This window comes from Euprymna scolopes, chromosome 13 (assembly GCF_053919585.1).
Source record: "Euprymna scolopes isolate OS-2025 chromosome 13, ASM5391958v1, whole genome shotgun sequence".
In the NCBI taxonomy this organism is placed as follows: Eukaryota; Metazoa; Mollusca; class Cephalopoda; order Sepiida; family Sepiolidae; genus Euprymna; species Euprymna scolopes.
Genome location: NC_136494.1, coordinates 48706409 through 48727535, shown reverse-complemented (window position 1 = coordinate 48727535; position 21127 = coordinate 48706409). Strand labels below are relative to the sequence as shown.

Genomic DNA, 21127 nt, shown 5'->3' with positions numbered 1-21127 from the left:
TATGTAATTAGTGCGACTCATGCATGAGCGTTGCCTGGGAAAATAAAAGGGCCCAAAAATACTCCTATTCCCACCGCTGAACTCCATATAAATATTTTTACTTAATTAGTTAAAGAATATGACAATATTAATAGTTAAGTGTTAAATTTATAAATACAACTCTTCAAAGTGTTTGGTGCAAAGCACTGCCAATATGTCCAATGATTTCCCAATCACGGTTGAAGTACACGAAGGTCTGGTCCTCTTCCCACTGTTCTCTCTTGTCAAGGATGCTATCACCAAGGATGTTCTGCTCACTTTAAAGAGTGAATCTAATCTGCAACAAGTCCAGTCCTGATAGGTTGATGGAGCTTTGTTTGTGGCTGAATATAAGAGAGACGGAATATCTGATAATAAATAAAAGCAAATATGGCACCACTCAATTTGATTGACAGGATCTTCCATGAATGCATACCTTCAGATATTTTGGTTTGACACTCAGCAATGATGGTGATTACTGACAATAAGGTAGGCAGAGCGATGATTTACTTTCATGGAAACCTAAATACTCTTCTGAATGTCTGGAATTACACTGTTTGATCACATGCAATGAGGATATCCAAAAATACTATAACATTGCATTGATTGAGGGAAAGGTAACTTAGATGGTTTGAACAGCATCTGAGGGTACCAACTTTTGTAACCATAGTAACAAACTACTATTGTGTGGGTCGAGTGACATAAAACAATAGCAATGCATAAAGAAATTACATCTGCTTTTAGTAAAAGATCTCATGTGAGAATGTTTGAGAATATGTTTGTGATAAAATATTTTGGATGTATATAGTCTTAAGCCATGAGTATATACTGCTCCTACTGTTACAATCGTTTTCTTTTTTTTCCATTCATTTTAAAATGCCTAACATTATTTTTATGGTTCCCTGGCCTTTTTACTGAGATTAAAATGTACTATCTATTCTCCACATCACTGCAATGTAAGACATTTACTAATGCCAGAAGTTTTCCTGTAAAAATAAAATTCTAAAAAAAAATTTTTAAACGCTATCCCTTTTTTTTTAATGAAATCCCTTTTATTAATTTTATTATTAATTATAATATTGGCAAACATATTGAGTACATAGAAGAAAATTTGGCAATAAAGATTAGAAATGTATATTAAAGAATACTAATCTATTAGAAACTTAGAAATATGCAAATGAGCAATATCAAGATCTGTTTGAGGGTTTTAGGAAATCACTCTATATAAAGTATTTCAAAACATCATTAGAATTAAATAAGCATAAGTTGTTTTGATGTTAATATAGTTAGGATAAATAAAAACAAAATACTGTTGCATTTATTCATTTAAAAGATAAGATGAAGATAAGTTTCTTATTTTTAGGTTTACAAGATCAGTGTTTTTAGGTGGTTAATTTTTTTTTTTTTTTTTTGTGTCATTTAATTAAAATACTGCCAGAAAAATATATAATCACCTTTTTTAGTAACATGTTTAAAATAAAATGTTACTGCACATATGCATTAATCTGGCTCAAATTAAATTATCCCAAGCTACCACTCTTGCAAATTTCTATGATGTAAAACACTCAAAAAACACCTGCTCTCACACTTAAATCCCCTGAAAATTGTTTTGTAAACAATACAAGTGAAAATAGTTGTTTTAAACCTGTTTAAATGTTGAACATAGGTTAAATTCAATCTTCTTAAGAATTATCTCCGCCTTTTTAAGAGGTTGGGGTAGATCCTTTCAGGAATTACATCTTTCTTTATTGTATTATCTTTTATTGGTAGTATATCTATTCTGATATCATAAACTTGTCCTCATAGAAATTAGTTTTTTAAGGTGTGAGTGGAGATCATCCTGGGAAGAGGTTAATGTGTTATCTGTTCTCAGTATTACATTCTCTTTTTGAGAGTGTGTGTGTTGGGGGGGGGGATAATTTAATATCTGTTCTGTTATGAAACCATCCTTCCAGATGTAACTCCTTTTTGGAGAGAAGCAAATCATGTATATGCCATGATACCATCCTTTCAATTGTTACCTCCTCCCCAAGACGTATTTATTCACCATAATATCATTTTTCCGTATAAACAAAAACATGTGACTAGAAGGAGCATATTCTTGTTTGTGTTATATATAAAGTAATCCACTGACCAGTATAGCTTTATATTTTTGGATGTAGAGGGCTGCTATTTGGGATATAATTTGCAGGGACACTATGTAGTGAGTTGAGCAGCAAGATGTTTGTTCACATTACACTTGAACTTCTCTATGTCAGTACAGTTAGGGAAGCAGGAGACTGAGAGGGGATTCCAAAGTCTAACAGGTTAGGGGAAAAAATTATTGTAGTTAAAGGCTAGGATATCTCTACTATGTAGGGGTTGGATTTTGCTGCTTGTCGAGTTTTTCAAGGGTATTTATGTCGAAGGTACAAGGGGATTCATCAGAGCACCTTCCATTATAATACCTGTAAAACATAAAGATGCAACATTTCTTTGATGGGGCAAGGTTGGGTTTGGGTTGACAGAGCGGGACCTATCAGGTTGATGATTTGTTTTTGAACTCTGTCTAGGAGAGAAAAGCTAGTAGTAGATGCACCAGCCCAAATGTGGCAACAATAAGTCATGAATCGGTGAATGGTGGCTTTGTTGAAGTTCAAGATGCTCTCAGGCATAAGTAACATTCTAGCATGGTAGAAAGAGCCCACCTTTTTTGCAGCAGACTTGGCAATACCCTCCATAATATTTGTTCCTATTTATGTCTCTGTGAATGTTAAGCCAAGGAGTTTGAAAAGAGCTCATATGAGGAGAGGCCAGAACATTGAGAGTGCCAGGAATCAGTTCACTGCGCACGGCCCAATCTTTTTTTTATCCAGTGCTCTGTTCTTACCCTGCTATCCCACAAACACAAGAAGCAAGGAAATTTTGTGTAGCCACCTTGTAGCCTGAGAAGAAACCCAACCATTTTCAAATCAACACAGATGACCATTGGTGCTGTCTTTATGAAATCTTTTCGTTGAATGGTCTAGAGGAACTGATCCATATAACTTGCCATTGTGAAGAACACATTTTAAACTTTCTTTTGGAACTGTCTATAAAAAGGCGCCAATCTTGAGAATAATACTGTTCAACACCAAGCTGCCGCAGCAGGCCGACAACATTGTTGCAATATACTGTTTTATAATATATTGTTTTCCTAAGTGAAATATGGCAAGAATTCAATATGCCATTTTGTGTAAAAGGTTATGAGAATGCCAGGCTGCAGTAGATTTTTTTCTTTGAGTCTTGAAACTAAAAGTTGAGAAGATTCTTTGGAAAGGTTGAAATCTCTAGTCAGATCATGAATTTCTCCTTGAGAAAAAAGCTGTGGTAGTGAAAAAGGAGGAAAAACGACATTTGAAACAGTGGCTTCACTACTGTCAGTGGACAAAACAGAGGTTTGGTCTTCTTCAGAACCAGGTAATTCCAAATATGGTAAGCCTTTAAACACTGGAACAGGAATTTCATTGCAGTGTGGAATTGGCTTAATTGCAGACTTGAGGTTTGGAAAAACCAACAAATTCATGTTCTTCCTGTTGATATAGCAATTATCGAAATGTTTTTTTTTTTTTTTGATTCACGCCAGATCATTGGAATACCAAAATAGTGACTTTCTATCCTATCGAAGATGCTCAGCCCATTACAGTATGGGATCACTTGGAAGTAAACAAGATAAGCACACTTCACAAACTCAAGGTTGGATTGCAATGTATATTTCCAGCAAACCTAGCAAAACACATTTGGAATTTTTAAACAATGTCGCCAAGGAGATGATGTAAACATGCTAAATTTTTGCTTCAAAAATTTGCAATGAAGGTTTTATAATGCAGCTTAATTATTTCCTGTCTTATAAATGAATTTCTAACATTAAGAGAATAAACCTTACTTTGACTCAGAAATTAAAAAACAAACCTGCCACAATTGGTAAGCCTAATTACTACTCAGTGTCCACTTATCAATTACCTACCTCATTGTATAGCAAATTTGACTTTTTACTTTAAGGTTTGTGGCGTCATAATCAATTAACATACATCACAATAACAACCTACCATTTTAATTATGAAGCTAGGATTTATATAAAAACATGCCTAATGTACTGTCATTGCATACACCTATGCTTCACTGTCAGATAAACTATTCTAAAAAATAACAACTCTGAAGACTAGTACATAATCCACAAGTATATTTATTTAAAGAGGAAAAATAAAAACTGAAATAGAAAAAAATGATGAGTATGAGAAAGTAAAAACAGGAGTTAAAGAAATCGAAAGACCGAATAAGTTCATAAAGAAATGGAACATGAAATGTCACATTGCATGATGAAGAAAACAAACACATTGTCAAGAAGAAGAAGAAATGAGTAAAACATAATGTTCATGCTGGGGATGGGGGCGGATAAAGAAGAAAGAGGTGTGCTGGGTTGTAAAATGGTAGTAAACAGAAGAGAAAATTAGGAAGAAAGTAACTTTTTAATTAAGAGTAACAAAGGAAGATAATAGGTTCAAAACAGAGAGGCAGAACACCTAATTTCAAGGTAAAAAAAAAAAGGTATGAAATAGCAAATATCTCAACAACTTGACCTTATGAGAAAGAATTAATGATTTTTGGAATCAGCACTTCCAAATTAGTCTAAATTAGCTTAGAAATCTTGGGCACCAAAAAATATGTTGGCTAGTGTAATAATACAAAATATTTCTTCCTTTTTCCTGTTTAGCATCATCCACAAACTGTAAAATGTCTTTATACTATTCATAGTTTTTAAAGTTTACTTATAATTTCTCTTTTCATGCTTGGGACATATTTTTCTCTCAATCATACTTCTTTTTAATCATGTTTTTTTCTCATTAAATCATTTTCCTTTTCCTCCAACCTCTTTCCTCGCTTCCTCGTGATTTCAACTCCTGACTTTTTACTTTGAAACTCTAGGCACAACTGCTCACCAAAAACAAAAAATAGATGCCAAAATATATTAAAATTTGTTTCCAGATTAAGAAATATTAACAAGAACATAGTAACTCTTCTTAGAAAAGCCATCAGTTATTTTAATTAAATTGCTTCTCATTCTTCTCTTTAGTAACATAATTAATCCTAATTTTTCCAATTTCTTTTGATAATGCTTTACACTTCAGCAGGACTTGTTGATTGAATTCTTTCCTCATACCTCAAATCCTCATTTTCATACTCATGAATGCTCATTCTGGACAACAACGGCCAGTCTCCAAAATGCAACTAATCTCCGGTGACAATCATTCATGAAGCTAATCTTGTTTCACCAAACTGATCCATAATTGCAGCCAGCATTCCCTCAATATCATTAAAAACATTTTAGATAACATTATCAGAATTGCTGTCTCACAACAGCTAGAGGTCAGTTATGAAAGTCACACTAATGTTACTGCATCCAAAATGTTTAGTTTACCCTGCAGCCTTCTCATGCCAACTTAGCTAAAGTCATCTGTCTCTTCATTCTGCACTCACTGATGGAGTCAGACAAGGTCTCTTTTCTGCTTGGTTCACATCAATTCTTGGATCAATCAGGATAACAACAGTGTTTTTCATTACATTGTTTGCTTTTTGTACCTGAATGCTACTTCTAAGAGAGACACCACTTAGTTTCATGCTGTTAAAAATACAAATTAATAGTATCCACTTCTACAAGTAAATATTCTGGCTTCTTAGCAAAGAAGTAACTGGTTAAATTCTTCACTGATGACAACTACACTGCCATATTTGATCTCATGATAAGAAAAAATCCTTTCAACAATTTTCCTTTGATTTCAATAAATCCAATGCAGTAATAATTTGACACAATCTAAATTATTTTCCTTATAAGGAAACTAAAATATGAAACAATCAAGATTATGTGGCATTGTTTAAAAATACTGGATCAAATCTAAGTAAATTAGGAACTCAAAACCAGTTACAACAAAATTACCTGAACATCACATACAAAGAACAGCGTTTGTTAATATAACAATCAAAAGGAAACTTTTTCTAGTTCAGGCAAAACCAAAGAATAACTGACAATAGATTTAATTAAATTTTAAAAGTTTTTGGCAAAGGGAGACAACTAAAACTCATAAGGGAGATAAAGAAGTCATTCAAAGACTTTCAAAGTCACACATGCTGTATAGCAGTGCTTTTCAACTTTTTGAATTTGCACACTGGTTGAGATTTGTTAAACTTTAAATATGGTAGACATACCAAAATTAGTGTTAGTTAAGACAGAAATCCATCATAAATATAAACTAATCCTCCGTCAATTGCAGCAATGAGCCTACATCTTGTCGAGTTTTAGTTTGATAGAAGAGAGTGCCACACACAATAGTTCTTGAACATCCAAATAGTTTTGGTGACATTCATTGTTGAAAAAGCAATCTTGCATAGGTACGTGGATGAAAATTTTAAAAAAAAAGCAATCTTGCATAAGTATGTGAATGAAAATTTAAAAAAAAGCATCCTTGCATAGGTATGTGAATGAAAATTTAAAAAAAAGCAATCTTGCATAAGTATGTGAATGAAAATTTAAAAAGCAATCTTGCATAGGTATGTGAATGAAAATTAAAGAAAAAAAAGCAATCTTGCATAGGTATGTGAATGAAAATTTAAAAAAAAAAGCAATCTTGCATAGGTATGTGAATGAAAATTTTTAAAAAAAGCAATCTTGCATAAGTATGTGAATGAAAATTTTAAAAAAAGCAATCTTGCATAAGTGTGTGAATGAAAATTTAAAAAAAAGCAATCTTGCATAGGTATGTGAATGAAAATTTAAAAAAAAAAGCAATCTTGCATAGGTATGTGGATGAAAATTTTTAAAAAAAAGCAATCTTTCATAAGTATGTGAATGAAAATTTTAAAAAAGCAATCTTGCATAAGTATGTGAATGAAAATTTAAAAAAAAAGCAATCTTGCATAGGTATGTGAATGAAAATTTAAAAAAAAAGCAATCTTGCATAGGTATGTGAATGAAAATTTAAAAAAAGCAATCTTGCATAGGTATGTGGATGAAAATTAAAAAAAAAAAAAAAGCAATCTTGCATAAGTATGTGAATGAAAATTTAAAAAAAAGTAATCTTGCATAAGTATGTGAACGAAAATTTAAAAAAAAAAGCAATCTTGCATAGGTATGTGGATGAAAATTTAAAAAAAGCAATCTTGCATAGGTATGTGGATGAACATTAAAAAAAAAAAAAAAGCAATCTTGCATAAGTATGTGAATGAAAATTTTAAAAAAAGTAATCTTGCATAAGTATGTGAACGAAAATTTAAAAAAAAAAGCAATCTTACATAGGTATGTGGATGAAAATTTTAAAAAAACAATCTTGCATAGGTATGTGGATGAAAATTAAAAAAAAAAAAGCAATCTTGCATAAGTATGTGAATGAAAATTTTAAAAAAGCAATCTTGCATAAGTATGTGAATGAAAATTTAAAAAAAAAGCAATCTTGCATATGTATGTGGATGAAAATTTAAAAAAAAGCAATCTTGCATAGGTATGTGAATGAAAATTTAAAAAAAAGCAATCTTGCATAGGTATGTGGATGAAAATTTTAAAAAAAGCATCCTTGCATAGGTATGTGGATGAAAATTTTAAAATAAGCAATCTTGCATAAGTATGTGAATGAAAATCTTTAAAAAAAAGCAATCTTGCATAGGTATGTGGATGAAAATTTAAAAAAAAAAAAAAAAGCAATCTTGCATAGGTATGTGGATGAAAATTTAAAAAAAAAAAAAAAAGCAATCTTGCATAGGTATGTGGATGAAAATTTAAAAAAAAGCAATCTTGCATAAGTATGTGAATGAAAATTTTAAAAAAAGCAATCTTGCATAGGTATGTGGATGTAAATTTTTAAAAAAAGCAATCTTGCATAGGTATGTGGATGAAAATTAAAAAAAAGCAATCTTGCATAGGTATGTGGATGAAAATGTAAAAAAAAAAAGCAATCTTGCATAGGTATGTGGATGAAAATTAAAAAAAAAAGAAGCAATCTTGCATAGGTATGTGGATGAAAATTAAAAAAAAAAAAAGAAGCAATCTTGCATAGGTATGTGGATGAAAATTAAAAAAAAAAGCAATCTTGCATAGGTATGTGAATGAAAATTAAAGAAAAAAAAGAAGCAATCTTGCATAGGTATGTGGATGAAAATTAAAAAAAAAAAAAACAATCTTGCATAGGTATGTGGATGAAAATTTAAAAAAAAAAAAGCAATCTGGCATAGGTATGTGGATGAAAATTAAAGAAAAAAAAGCAATCTTGCATCAGTATGTGAATGAAAATTTAAAAAAAAAAGCAATCTTGCATAGGTATGTGGATGAAAATTAAAGAAAAAAAGCAATCTTGCATAGGTATGTGGATGAAAATGTAAGAAAAAAAAGCAATCTTGCATAGGTATGTCGATGAAATTAAAAAAAAAAAAAAGCAATCTAGCATAGGTATGTCGATGAAATTTAAAAACAAAAAAAAGCAATCTTGCATAGGTATGTGGATGAAAATTTTTAAAAAAAAGCAATCTTGCATAAGTATGTGAATGAAAATTTAAAAAAAAGCAATCTTGCATAGGTATGTGAATGAAAATTTAAAAAAAAAGCAATCTTGCATAGGTATGTGGATGAAACTTTAAAAAAAAAAAGCAATCTTGCATAGGTATGTGGATGAAAATTTAAAAAAAAGCAATCTTGCATAAGTATGTGAATGAAAATTTAAAAAAAAGCAATCTTGCATAGGTATGTGGATGAAAATATTTAAAAAAGCAATCTTGCATAAGTATGTGAATGAAAATTTAAAAAAAAGCAGTCTTGCATAGGTATGTGGATGAAAATTTTAAAAAAGCAATTTTGCATAGGTATGTGGATGAAAATTAAAAAAAAAAAAAAGCAATCTTGCATAAGTATGTGAATGAAAATTTAAAAAAAAGCAATCTTGCATAGGTATGTGGATGAAAATTTTAAAAAAAGCAATCTTGCAAAGGTATGTGAATGAAAATTTAAAAAAAAAAGCAATCTTGCATAGGTATGTGGATGAAAAAGCAATCTTGCATAGGTATGTGGATGAAAATTTAAAAAAAAAAAGCAATCTTGCATAGGTATGTGAATGAAAATTAAAGAAAAAAAAGCAATCTTGCATAGGTATGTGAATGAAAATTTTAAAAAAAAAGCAATCTTGCATAGGTATGTGAATGAAAATTAAAGAAAAAAAGCAATCTTGCATAGGTATGTGGATGAAAATGTAAGAAAAAAAAGCAATCTTGCATAGGTATTTGGATGAAATTTAAAAAAAAAAAAAAGCAATCTTGCATAGGTATGTGGATGAAAATTAAAGAAAAAAAAGCAATCTTGCATAGGTATGTGGATGAAAATTTAAAAAAAAAGCAATCTTGCATAGGTATGTGAATGAAAATTTAAAAAAAAAAAAGCAATCTTGCATAAGTATGTGAATGAAAATTAAAAAAAAAGCAATCTTGCATAGGTATGTGAATGAAAATTTAAAAAAAAAGCAATCTTGCATAGGTATGTGGATGAAAATTAAAGAAAAAAAGCAATCTTGCATAGGTATGTGGATGAAAATTTAAAAAAAAAAAGCAATCTTGCATAGATATGTGGATGAAAATTTAAAAAAAAAGCAATCTTGCATAGGTATGTGAATGAAAATTTAAAAAAAAAAGCAATCTTGCATAGGTATGTGGATGAAAATTTAAAAAAAAAGGAATCTTGCATAGGTATGTGGATGAAAATTTAAAAAAAAAAGCAATCTTGCATAGGTATGTGAATGAAAATTAAAAAAAAAAAAGCAATCTTGCATAAGTATGTGAATGAAAATTTTAAAAAAAGCAATCTTGCATAGGTATGTGAATGAAAATTAAAAAAAAAAGGAATCTTGCATAGGTATGTGGATGAAAATTTAAAAAAAAAAGCAATCTTGCATAGGTATGTGAATGAAAATTAAAAAAAAAAAAGCAATCTTGCATAAGTATGTGAATGAAAAAGCAATCTTGCATAGGTATGTGGATGAAAATTTAAAAAAAAAAAAGCAATCTTGCATAGGTATGTGAATGAAAATTAAAGAAAAAAAAGCAATCTTGCATAGGTATGTGAATGAAAATTTAAAAAAAAAAGCAATCTTGCATAGGTATGTGGATGAAAATTTAAAAAAAAAGGAATCTTGCATAGGTATGTGGATGAAAATTTAAAAAAAAAAGCAATCTTGCATAGGTATGTGAATGAAAATTAAAAAAAAAAAAGCAATCTTGCATAAGTATGTGAATGAAAATTTTAAAAAAAGCAATCTTGCATAGGTATGTGAATGAAAATTAAAAAAAAAAAGGAATCTTGCATAGGTATGTGGATGAAAATTTTAAAAAAAAAGCAATCTTGCATAGGTATGTGAATGAAAATTAAAAAAAAAAAAGCAATCTTGCATAAGTATGTGAATGAAAATTTAAAAAAAGGCAATCTTGCATAGGTATGTGAATGAAAATTTAAAAGAAAAAACAATCGTGCATAGGTATGTGGATGAACATTAAAGAAAAAAAAGCAATCTTGCATAGGTATGTGGATGTAAATTTTAAAAAAAAGCAATCTTGCATAAGTATGTGGATGAAAATTTAAAAGAAAAAACAATCTTGCATAGGTATGTGAATGAAAATTAAAGAAAAAAAAGCAATCTTGCATAGGTATGTGGATGTAAATTTAAAAAAAAAGCAATCTTGCATAAGTATGTGAATGAAAATTTTAAAAAAAGCAATCTTGCATAAGTATGTGAATGAAAATTTAAAAGAAAAAACAATCTTGCATAGGTATGTGAATGAAAATTAAAGAAAAAAAAGCAATCTTGCATAGGTATGTGGATGTAAATTTAAAAAAAAAGCAATCTTGCATAAGTATGTGGATGAAAATTTAAAAAAAAGCAATCTTGCATAAGTATGTAAATGAAAATTTAAAAGAAAAAACAATCTTGCATAGGTATGTGAATGAAAATTAAAGAAAAAAAAGCAATCTTGCATAGGTATGTGGATGTAAATTTTAAAAAAAAGCAATCTTGCATAAGTATGTGAATGAAAATTTAAAAAAAAGCAATCTTGAATAGGTATGTGAATGAAAATTTAAAAAAAAAAAGCAATCTTGCATAGGTATGTGAATGAAAATTTTTAAAAAAAAAGCAATCTTGCATAGGTATGTGAATGAAAATTTTTAAAAAAAAGCAATCTTGCATAAGTATGTGAATGAAAATTTTAAAAAAAAAGCAATCTTGCATAGGTATGTGAATGAAAATTTAAAAAAAAAAGCAATCTGGCATAGGTATGTGGATGAAATTTAAAAAAAAAAAAAAGCAATCTTGCATAGGTATGTGGATGAAAATTAAAGAAAAAAAAGCAATCTTGCATAGGTATGTGAATGAAAATTAAAAAAAAAAAGCAATCTTGCATAGGTATGTGAATGAAAATTAAAAAAAAAAAGCAATCTTGCATAGGTATGTGAATGAAAATTAAAAAAAAAAAAGCAATCTTGCATAGGTATTTGGATGAAATTTAAAAAAAAAAAAAGCAATCTTGCATAGGTATGTGGATGAAAATTAAAGAAAAAAAAGCAATCTTGCATAGGTATGTGGATGAAAATTTAAAAAAAAGCAATCTTGCATAGGTATGTGAATGAAAATTAAAAAAAAAAAAAAGCAATCTTGCATAAGTATGTGAATGAAAATTAAAAAAAAAAGCAATCTTGCATAGGTATGTGAATGAAAATTTAAAAAAAAAAGCAATCTTGCATAGGTATGTGGATGAAAATTAAAGAAAAAAAGCAATCTTGCATAGGTATGTGGATGAAAATTTTAAAAAAAAAAGCAATCTTGCATAGATATGTGGATGAAAATTTAAAAAAAAAGCAATCTTGCATAGGTATGTGAATGAAAATTTAAAAAAAAAAGCAATCTTGCATAGGTATGTGGATGAAAATTAAAAAAAAAAGGAATCTTGCATAGGTATGTGGATGAAAATTTTTAAAAAAAAGCAATCTTGCATAGGTATGTGAATGAAAATTAAAAAAAAAAAAAGCAATCTAGCATAAGTATGTGAATGAAAATTTAAAAAAAAGCAATCTTGCATAGGTATGTGAATGAAAATTTAAAAGAAAAAACAATCTTGCATAGGTATGTGGATGAAAATTTTAAAAAAAGCAATCTTGCATAGGTATGTGAATAAATATTTTAAAAAAAAAAAGCAATCTTGCATAGGTATGTGAATGAAAATTTTAAAAAAAAAGCAATCTTGCATAGGTATGTGAATGAAAATTTAAAAAAAAAAAGCAATCTTGCATAAGTATGTGAATGAAAATTTAAAAAAAAAAGCAATCTTGCATAGGTATGTGAATGAAAATTTAAAAGAAAAAACAATCTTGCATAGGTATGTGGATGAAAATTAAAGAAAAAAGCAATCTTGCATAGGTATGTGGATGAAAATTTAAAAAAAAAAAGCAATCTTGCATAGGTATGTGAATGAAAATTTAAAAGAAAAAACAATCTTGCATAGGTATGTGGATGAAAATTAAAGAAAAAAAGCAATCTTGCATAGGTATGTGGATGAAAATGTAAAAAAAAGCAATCTTGCATAGGTATGTGAATGAAAATTTAAAAAAAAAAGCAATCTTGCATAGGTATGTGAATGAAAATTTTTAAAAAAAAGCAATCTTGCATAGGTATGTGAATGAAAATTTAAAAAAAAAAACAATCTTGCATAAGTATGTGAATGAAAATTTAAAAAAAAAAGCAATCTTGCATAGGTATGTGAATGAAAATTTAAAAAAAAAAAGCAATCTGGCATAGGTATGTGGATGAAAATTTAAAAAAAAAGCAATCTTGCATAGGTATGTGGATAAAAATTTAAAAAAAAAAGCAATCTTGCATAGGTATGTGGATGAAAATTTAAAAAAAAGAAGCAATCTTGCATAGGTATGTGGATGAAAATTAAAAAAAAAAAAAAAGCAATCTTGCATAGGTATGTGGATGAAAATTTAAAAAAGAAAAGCAATCTTGCATAGATATGTGGATGAAAATTTAAAAAAAAAGCAATCTTGCATAGGTATGTGAATGAAAATTTAAAAAAAAAAAGCAATCTTGCATAGGTATGTGGATGAAAATTAAAAAAAAAAGGAATCTTGCATAGGTATGTGGATGAAAATTTAAAAAAAAAAGCAATCTTGCATAGGTATGTGAATGAAAATTTAAAAAAAAAAAGCAGTCTTTCATAAGTATGTGAATGAAAATTTTAAAAAAAGCAATCTTGCATAGGTATGTGAATGAAAATTTAAAAGAAAAAACAATCTTGCATAGGTATGTGGATGAAAATTAAAGAAAAAAAGCAATCTTGCATAGGTATGTGGATGAAAATTTAAAAAAAAAAGCAATCTTGCATAGGTATGTGAATGAAAATTTAAAAAAAAGCAATCTTGCATAAGTATGTGAATGAAAATTTTAAAAAAAGCAATCTTGCATAGGTATGTGAATGAAAATTTTAAAAAAAAAAGCAATCTTGCATAGGTATGTGAATGAAAATTAAAAAAAAAAAAGCAATCTTGCATAGGTATGTGAATGAAAATTAAAAAAAACCAATCTTGCATAGGTATGTGAATGAAAATTTAAAAGAAAAAACAATCTTGCATAGGTATGTGAATGAAAATTTAAAAAAAAGCAATCTTGCATAGGTATGTGGATGAAAATTAAAGAAAAAAAGCAATCTTGCATAGGTATGTGAATGAAAATTTTAAAAAAAGCAATGTTGCATAGGTATGTGGATGAAAATTAAAGAAAAAAAGCAATCTTGCATAGGTATGTGGATGAAAATTTAAAAAAAAAAAGCAATCTTGCATAGGTATGTGAATGAAAATTTAAAAGAAAAAACAATCTTGCATAGGTATGTGGATGAAAATTAAAGAAAAAAAGCAATCTTGCATAGGTATGTGGATGAAAATTTTAAAAAAAAAGCAATCTTGCATAGGTATGTGGATGAAAATTTAAAAAAAAGAAGCAATCTTGCATAGGTATGTGGATGAAAATTAAAAAAAAAAAAAAAAAAGCAATCTTGCATAGGTATGTGGATGATAATTTAAAAAAAAGCAATCTTGCATAGGTATGTGAATGAAAATTAAAGAAAAAAAAGAAGCAATCTTGCATAGGTATGTGGATGAAAATTAAAAAAAAAAAGAAGCAATCTTGCATAGGTATGTGGATGAAAATTAAAAAAAAAAAGCAATCTTGCATAGGTATGTGGATGAAAATTAAAGAAAAAAAAGCAATCTTGCATAAGTATGTGAATGAAAATTTTTAAAAAAAAGCAATCTTGCATAGGTATGTGGATTAAAATTAAAGAAAAAAAGCAATCTTGCATAGGTATGTGGATGAAAATGTAAGAAAAAAAAGCAATCTTGCATAGGTATGTGGATGAAAATTTAAAAAAAAAAAAAGCAATCTGGCATAGGTATGTGAATGAAAATTTAAAAAAAAGCAATCTTGCATAGGTATGTGAATGAAAATTTAAAAAAAAAGCAATCTTGCATAGGTATGTGAATGAAAATTTAAAAAAAAAAAAAAACCAATCTTGCATAGGTATGTGAATGAAAATTTAAAAAAAAAAGCAATCTTGCATAAGTATGTGAATGAAAATTTAAAAAAAAAAAAAGCAATCTTGCATAGGTATGTGAATGAAAATTTTAAAAAAAAAAAGCAATCTTGCATAGGTATGTGAATGAAAATTTAAAAAAAAAAAAGCAATCTTGCATAGGTATGTGGATGAAAATTTAAAAAAAAAAAAAGCAATCTTGCATAGTTATATGAATGAAAATTTAAAAAAAAAAAAGCAATCTTGCATAGGTATGTGAATGAAAATTAAAAAAAAAAAGCAATCTTGCATAGGTATGTGAATGAAAATTTAAAAAAAAAGCAATCTTGCATAGGTATGTGAATGAAAATTTAAAAAAAAAAAAGCAATCTTGCATAGGTATGCGAATGAAAATTTAAAAAAAAAGCAATCTTGCATAGGTATGTGGATGAAAATTTAAAAAAAAAAGCAATCTTGCATAGGTATGTGGATGAAAATTTAAAAAAAAGAAGCAATCTTGCATAGGTATGTGGATGAAAATTAAAACAAAAAAAAAAAGCAATCTTGCATAGGTATGTGGATGAAAATTTAAAAAAAAGCAATCTTGCATAGGTATGTGAATGAAAATTAAAGAAAAAAAAGAAGCAATCTTGCATAGGTATGTGGATGAAAATTAAATAAAAAAAAGAAGCAATCTTGCATAGGTATGTGGATGAAAATTAAAAAAAAAAAAAAAGCAATCTTGCATAGGTATGTGGATGAAAATTAAAGAAAAAAAAGCAATCTTGCATAAGTATGTGAATGAAAATTTAAAAAAAAAAGCAATCTTGCATAGGTATGTGGATTAAAATTAAAGAAAAAAAGCAATCTTGCATAGGTATGTGGATGAAAATGTAAGAAAAAAAAGCAATCTTGCATAGGTATGTCGATGAAATTTAAAAAAAAAAAAAAGCAATCTTGCATAGGTATGTGAATGAAAATTAAAAAAAAAGCAATCTTGCATAGGTATGTGAATGAAAATTTTAAAAAAAGCAATCTTGCATAGGTATGTGAATGAAAATTTAAAAAAAAGCAATCTTGCATAGGTATGTGGATGAAAATTTAAAAAAAAAAAGCAATCTGGCATAGGTATGTGAATTAAAATTTAAAAAAAAGCAATCTTGCATAGGTATGTGAATGAAAATTTAAAAAAAAAAGCAATCTTGCATAGGTATGTGAATGAAAATTTAAAAAAAAAAAAAAACAATCTTGCATAGGTATGTGAATGAAAATTTAAAAAAAAAAAGCAATCTTGCATAAGTATGTGAATGAAAATTTAAAAAAAAAAAAAGCAATCTTGCATAGGTATGTGAATGAAAATTTAAAAAAAAAAAAGCAATCTTGCATAGGTATGTGAATGAAAATTTAAAAAAAAAAAAGCAATCTTGCATAGGAATGTGGATGAAAATTTAAAAAAAAAAAGCAATCTTGCATAGGTATATGAATGAAAATTTTAAAAAAAAAGCAATCTTGCATAGGTATGTGAATGAAAATTTAAAAAAAAAAAGCAATCTTGCATAAGTATGTGAATGAAAATTTAAAAAAAAAAAAGCAATCTTGCATAGGTATGCGAATGAAAATTTAAAAAAAAAGCAATCTTGCATAGGTATGTGGATGAAAATTTAAAAAAAAAAAAAGCAATCTTGCATAGGTATGTGGATGAAAATTTAAAAAAAAAAAGCAATCTTGCATAAGTATGTGGATGAAAATTTAAAAAAAAGCAATTTTGCATAAGTATGTGAATGAAAATTTAAAAAAAAGCAATCTTGCATAGGTATGTGAATGAAAATTTTAAAAAAAGAAATCTTGCATAGGTATGTGGATGAAAATTAAAGAAAAAAAAAGCAATCTTGCATACGTATGTGGATGAAATTAAAAAAAAAAAAAAAAGCAATCTTGCATAGGTATGCGAATGAAAATTTTAAAAAAAGCAATCTTGCATACGTATGTGGATGAAATTTAAAAAAAGAAAAAAAAGCAATCTTGCATAAGTATGTGAATGAAAATTTAAAAAAAAGCAATCTTGCATAGGTATGTGAATGAAAATTTTAAAAACAAAAAGCAATCTTGCATAGGTATGTGGATGAAAATTTTAAAAAAAAAGCAATCTTGCATAAGTATGTGGATGAAAATTTAAAAAAAAGCAATCTTGCATAAGTATGTGAATGAAAATTTAAAAAAAAAGCAATCTTGCATAGGTATGTGAATGAAAATTTTAAAAAAAGAAATCTTGCATAGGTATGTGGATGAAAATGTAAGAAAAAAAAGCAATCTTGCATACGTATGTGGATGAAATTAAAAAAAAAAAAAAAGCAATCTTGCATAGGTATGTGGATGAAAATTAAAAAAAAAAAGCAACCTTGCATAGGTATGTGGATGAAACTTTAAAAAAAAAAAAGCAATCTTGCATAGGTATGTGAATGAAAATTTAAAAAAAAGCAATCTTGCATAGGTATGTGGATGAAAATTTAAAAAAAAAGAAGCAATCTTGCATAAGTATGTGAATGAAAATTTTAAAAAAAGCAATCTTGCATAGGTATGTGAATGAAAATTAAAAAAAAAAGCAACCTTGCATAGGTATGTGGATGAAAATTTTAAAAAAAGCAATCTTGCATAAGTATGTGAATGAAAATCTTAAAAAAAAAGCAATCTTGCATAGGTATGTGAATGAAAATTTAAAAAAAAAGCAATCTTGCATAGGTATGTGGATGAAAATTTAAAAAAAAGCAATCTTGCATAAGTATGTGAATGAAAATCTTAAAAAAAAAGCAATCTTGCATAGGTATGTGGATGAAAATTTAAAAAAAAAAAGCAATCTTGCATAGGTATGTGAATGAAAATTTAAAAAAAAAAAGCAATCTTGCATAGGTATGTGAATGAAAATTTAAAAGAAAAAACAATCTTGCATAGGTATGTGGATGAAAATTTAAAAAAAAAAAACAATCTTGCATAGGTATGTGGATGAAAATTTAAAAAAAAAAAGCAATCTTGCATAGGTATGTGAATGAAAATTTAAAAGAAAAAACAATCTTGCATAGGTATGTGGATGAAAATTAAAGAAAAAAAGCAATCTTGCATAGGTATGTGGATGAAAATTTTAAAAAAAAAGCAATCTTGCATAGGTATGTGGATGAAAATTTAAAAAAAAGAAGCAATCTTGCATAGGTATGTGGATGAAAATTAAAAAAAAAAAAAAAAAAAGCAATCTTGCATAGGTATGTGGATGATAATTTAAAAAAAAGCAATCTTGCATAGGTATGTGAATGAAAATTAAAGAAAAAAAAGAAGCAATCTTGCATAGGTATGTGGATGAAAATTAAAAAAAAAAAGAAGCAATCTTGCATAGGTATGTGGATGAAAATTAAAAAAAAAAAAGCAATCTTGCATAGGTATGTGGATGAACATTAAAGAAAAAAAAGCAATCTTGCATAAGTATGTGAATGAAAATTTTTAAAAAAAAGCAATCTTGCATAGGTATGTGGATTAAAATTAAAGAAAAAAAGCAATCTTGCATAGGTATGTGGATGAAAATGTAAGAAAAAAAAGCAATCTTGCATAGGTATGTGGATGAAAAATTAAAAAAAAAAAAAGCAATCTGGCATAGGTATGTGAATGAAAATTTAAAAAAAAGCAATCTTGCATAGGTATGTGAATGAAAATTTAAAAAAAAAGCAATCTTGCATAGGTATGTGAATGAAAATTTAAAAAAAAAAAAAAACCAATCTTGCATAGGTATGTGAATGAAAATTTAAAAAAAAAAGCAATCTTGCATAAGTATGTGAATGAAAATTTAAAAAAAAAAAAAGCAATCTTGCATAGGTATGTGAATGAAAATTTTAAAAAAAAAAAGCAATCTTGCATAGGTATGTGAATGAAAATTTAAAAAAAAAAAAGCAATCTTGCATAGGTATGTGGATGAAAATTTAAAAAAAAAAAAAGCAATCTTGCATAGTTATATGAATGAAAATTTAAAAAAAAAAAGCAATCTTGCATAGGTATGTGAATGAAAATTAAAAAAAAAAGCAATCTTGCATAGGTATGTGAATGAAAATTTTAAAAAAAAGCAATCTTGCATAGGTATGTGAATGAAAATTTAAAAAAAAAAAAGCAATCTTGCATAGGTATGCGAATGAAAATTTAAAAAAAAAGCAATCTTGCATAGGTATGTGGATGAAAATTTAAAAAAAAAAGCAATCTTGCATAGGTATGTGGATGAAAATTTAAAAAAAAGAAGCAATCTTGCATAGGTATGTGGATGAAAATTAAAACAAAAAAAAAAGCAATCTTGCATAGGTATGTGGATGAAAATTTAAAAAAAAGCAATCTTGCATAGGTATGTGAATGAAAATTAAAGAAAAAAAAGAAGCAATCTTGCATAGGTATGTGGATGAAAATTAAATAAAAAAAAGAAGCAATCTTGCATAGGTATGTGGATGAAAATTAAAAAAAAAAAAAAAGCAATCTTGCATAGGTATGTGGATGAAAATTAAAGAAAAAAAAGCAATCTTGCATAAGTATGTGAATGAAAATTTAAAAAAAAAAGCAATCTTGCATAGGTATGTGGATTAAAATTAAAGAAAAAAAGCAATCTTGCATAGGTATGTGGATGAAAATGTAAGAAAAAAAAGCAATCTTGCATAGGTATGTCGATGAAATTTAAAAAAAAAAGCAATCTTGCATAGGTATGTGAATGAAAATTTAAAAAAAAAGCAATCTTGCATAGGTATGTGAATGAAAATTTTAAAAAAAGAAATCTTGCATAGGTATGTGGATGAAAATGTAAGAAAAAAAAGCAATCTTGCATACGTATGTGGATGAAATTAAAAAAAAAAAAAAAGCAATCTTGCATAGGTATGTGGATGAAAATTAAAAAAAAAAAGCAACCTTGCATAGGTATGTGGATGAAACTTTAAAAAAAAAAAAGCAATCTTGCATAGGTATGTGAATGAAAATTTAAAAAAAAGCAATCTTGCATAGGTATGTGGATGAAAATTTAAAAAAAAAGAAGCAATCTTGCATAAGTATGTGAATGAAAATTTTAAAAAAAGCAATCTTGCATAGGTATGTGAATGAAAATTAAAAAAAAAGCAACCTTGCATAGGTATGTGGATGAAAATTTTAAAAAAAGCAATCTTGCATAAGTATGTGAATGAAAATCTTTAAAAAAAAGCAATCTTGCATAGGTATGTGAATGAAAATTTAAAAAAAAAGCAATCTTGCATAGGTATGTGGATGAAAATTTAAAAAAAAGCAATCTTGCATAAGTATGTGAATGAAAATCTTAAAAAAAAAGCAATCTTGCATAGGTATGTGGATGAAAATTTAAAAAAAAAAGCAATCTTGCATAGGTATGTGAATGAAAATTTAAAAAAAAAAAGCAATCTTGCATAGGTATGTGGATGAAAATTTAAAAAAAAAAAACAATCTTGCATAGGTATGTGGATGAAAATTTAAAAAAAAAAAGCAATCTTGCATAGGTATGTGAATGAAAATTTAAAAGAAAAAACAATCTTGCATAGGTATGTGGATGAAAATTAAAGAAAAAAAGCAATCTTGCATAGGTATGTGGATGAAAATTTTAAAAAAAAAGCAATCTTGCATAGGTATGTGGATGAAAATTTAAAAAAAAGAAGCAATCTTGCATAGGTATGTGGATGAAAATTAAAAAAAAAAAAAAAAAAAGCAATCTTGCATAGGTATGTGGATGATAATTTAAAAAAAAGCAATCTTGCATAGGTATGTGAATGAAAATTAAAGAAAAAAAAGAAGCAATCTTGCATAGGTATGTGGATGAAAATTAAAAAAAAAAAGAAGCAATCTTGCATAGGTATGTGGATGAAAATTAAAAAAAAAAAAGCAATCTTGCATAGGTATGTGGATGAACATTAAAGAAAAAAAAGCAATCTTGCATAAGTATGTGAATGAAAATTTTTAAAAAAAAGCAATCTTGCATAGGTATGTGGATTAAAATTAAAGAAAAAAAGCAATCTTGCATAGGTATGTGGATGAAAATGTAAGAAAAAAAAGCAATCTTGCATAGGTATGTGGATGAAAAATTAAAAAAAAAAAAAGCAATCTGGCATAGGTATGTGAATGAAAATTTAAAAAAAAGCAATCTTGCATAGGTATGTGAATGAAAATTTAAAAAAAAAGCAATCTTGCATAGGTATGTGAATGAAAATTTAAAAAAAAAAAAAAACCAATCTTGCATAGGTATGTGAATGAAAATTTAAAAAAAAAAGCAATCTTGCATAAGTATGTGAATGAAAATTTAAAAAAAAAAAAAGCAATCTTGCATAGGTATGTGAATGAAAATTTTAAAAAAAAAAAGCAATCTTGCATAGGTATGTGAATGAAAATTTAAAAAAAAAAAAGCAATCTTGCATAGGTATGTGGATGAAAATTTAAAAAAAAAAAAAGCAATCTTGCATAGTTATATGAATGAAAATTTAAAAAAAAAAAGCAA

At 27.5% G+C, this 21127-nt stretch overlaps 1 protein-coding gene across 9 annotated transcripts in view; it reads left to right on the top strand.

Annotated features, from left to right (window-relative positions):
- LOC145292010 (tyrosine-protein phosphatase non-receptor type 4-like) overlaps positions 1–21127 on the top strand; it is a 973203-nt gene that overhangs the window by 658009 nt on the left and 294067 nt on the right. The window lies entirely within an intron of this gene.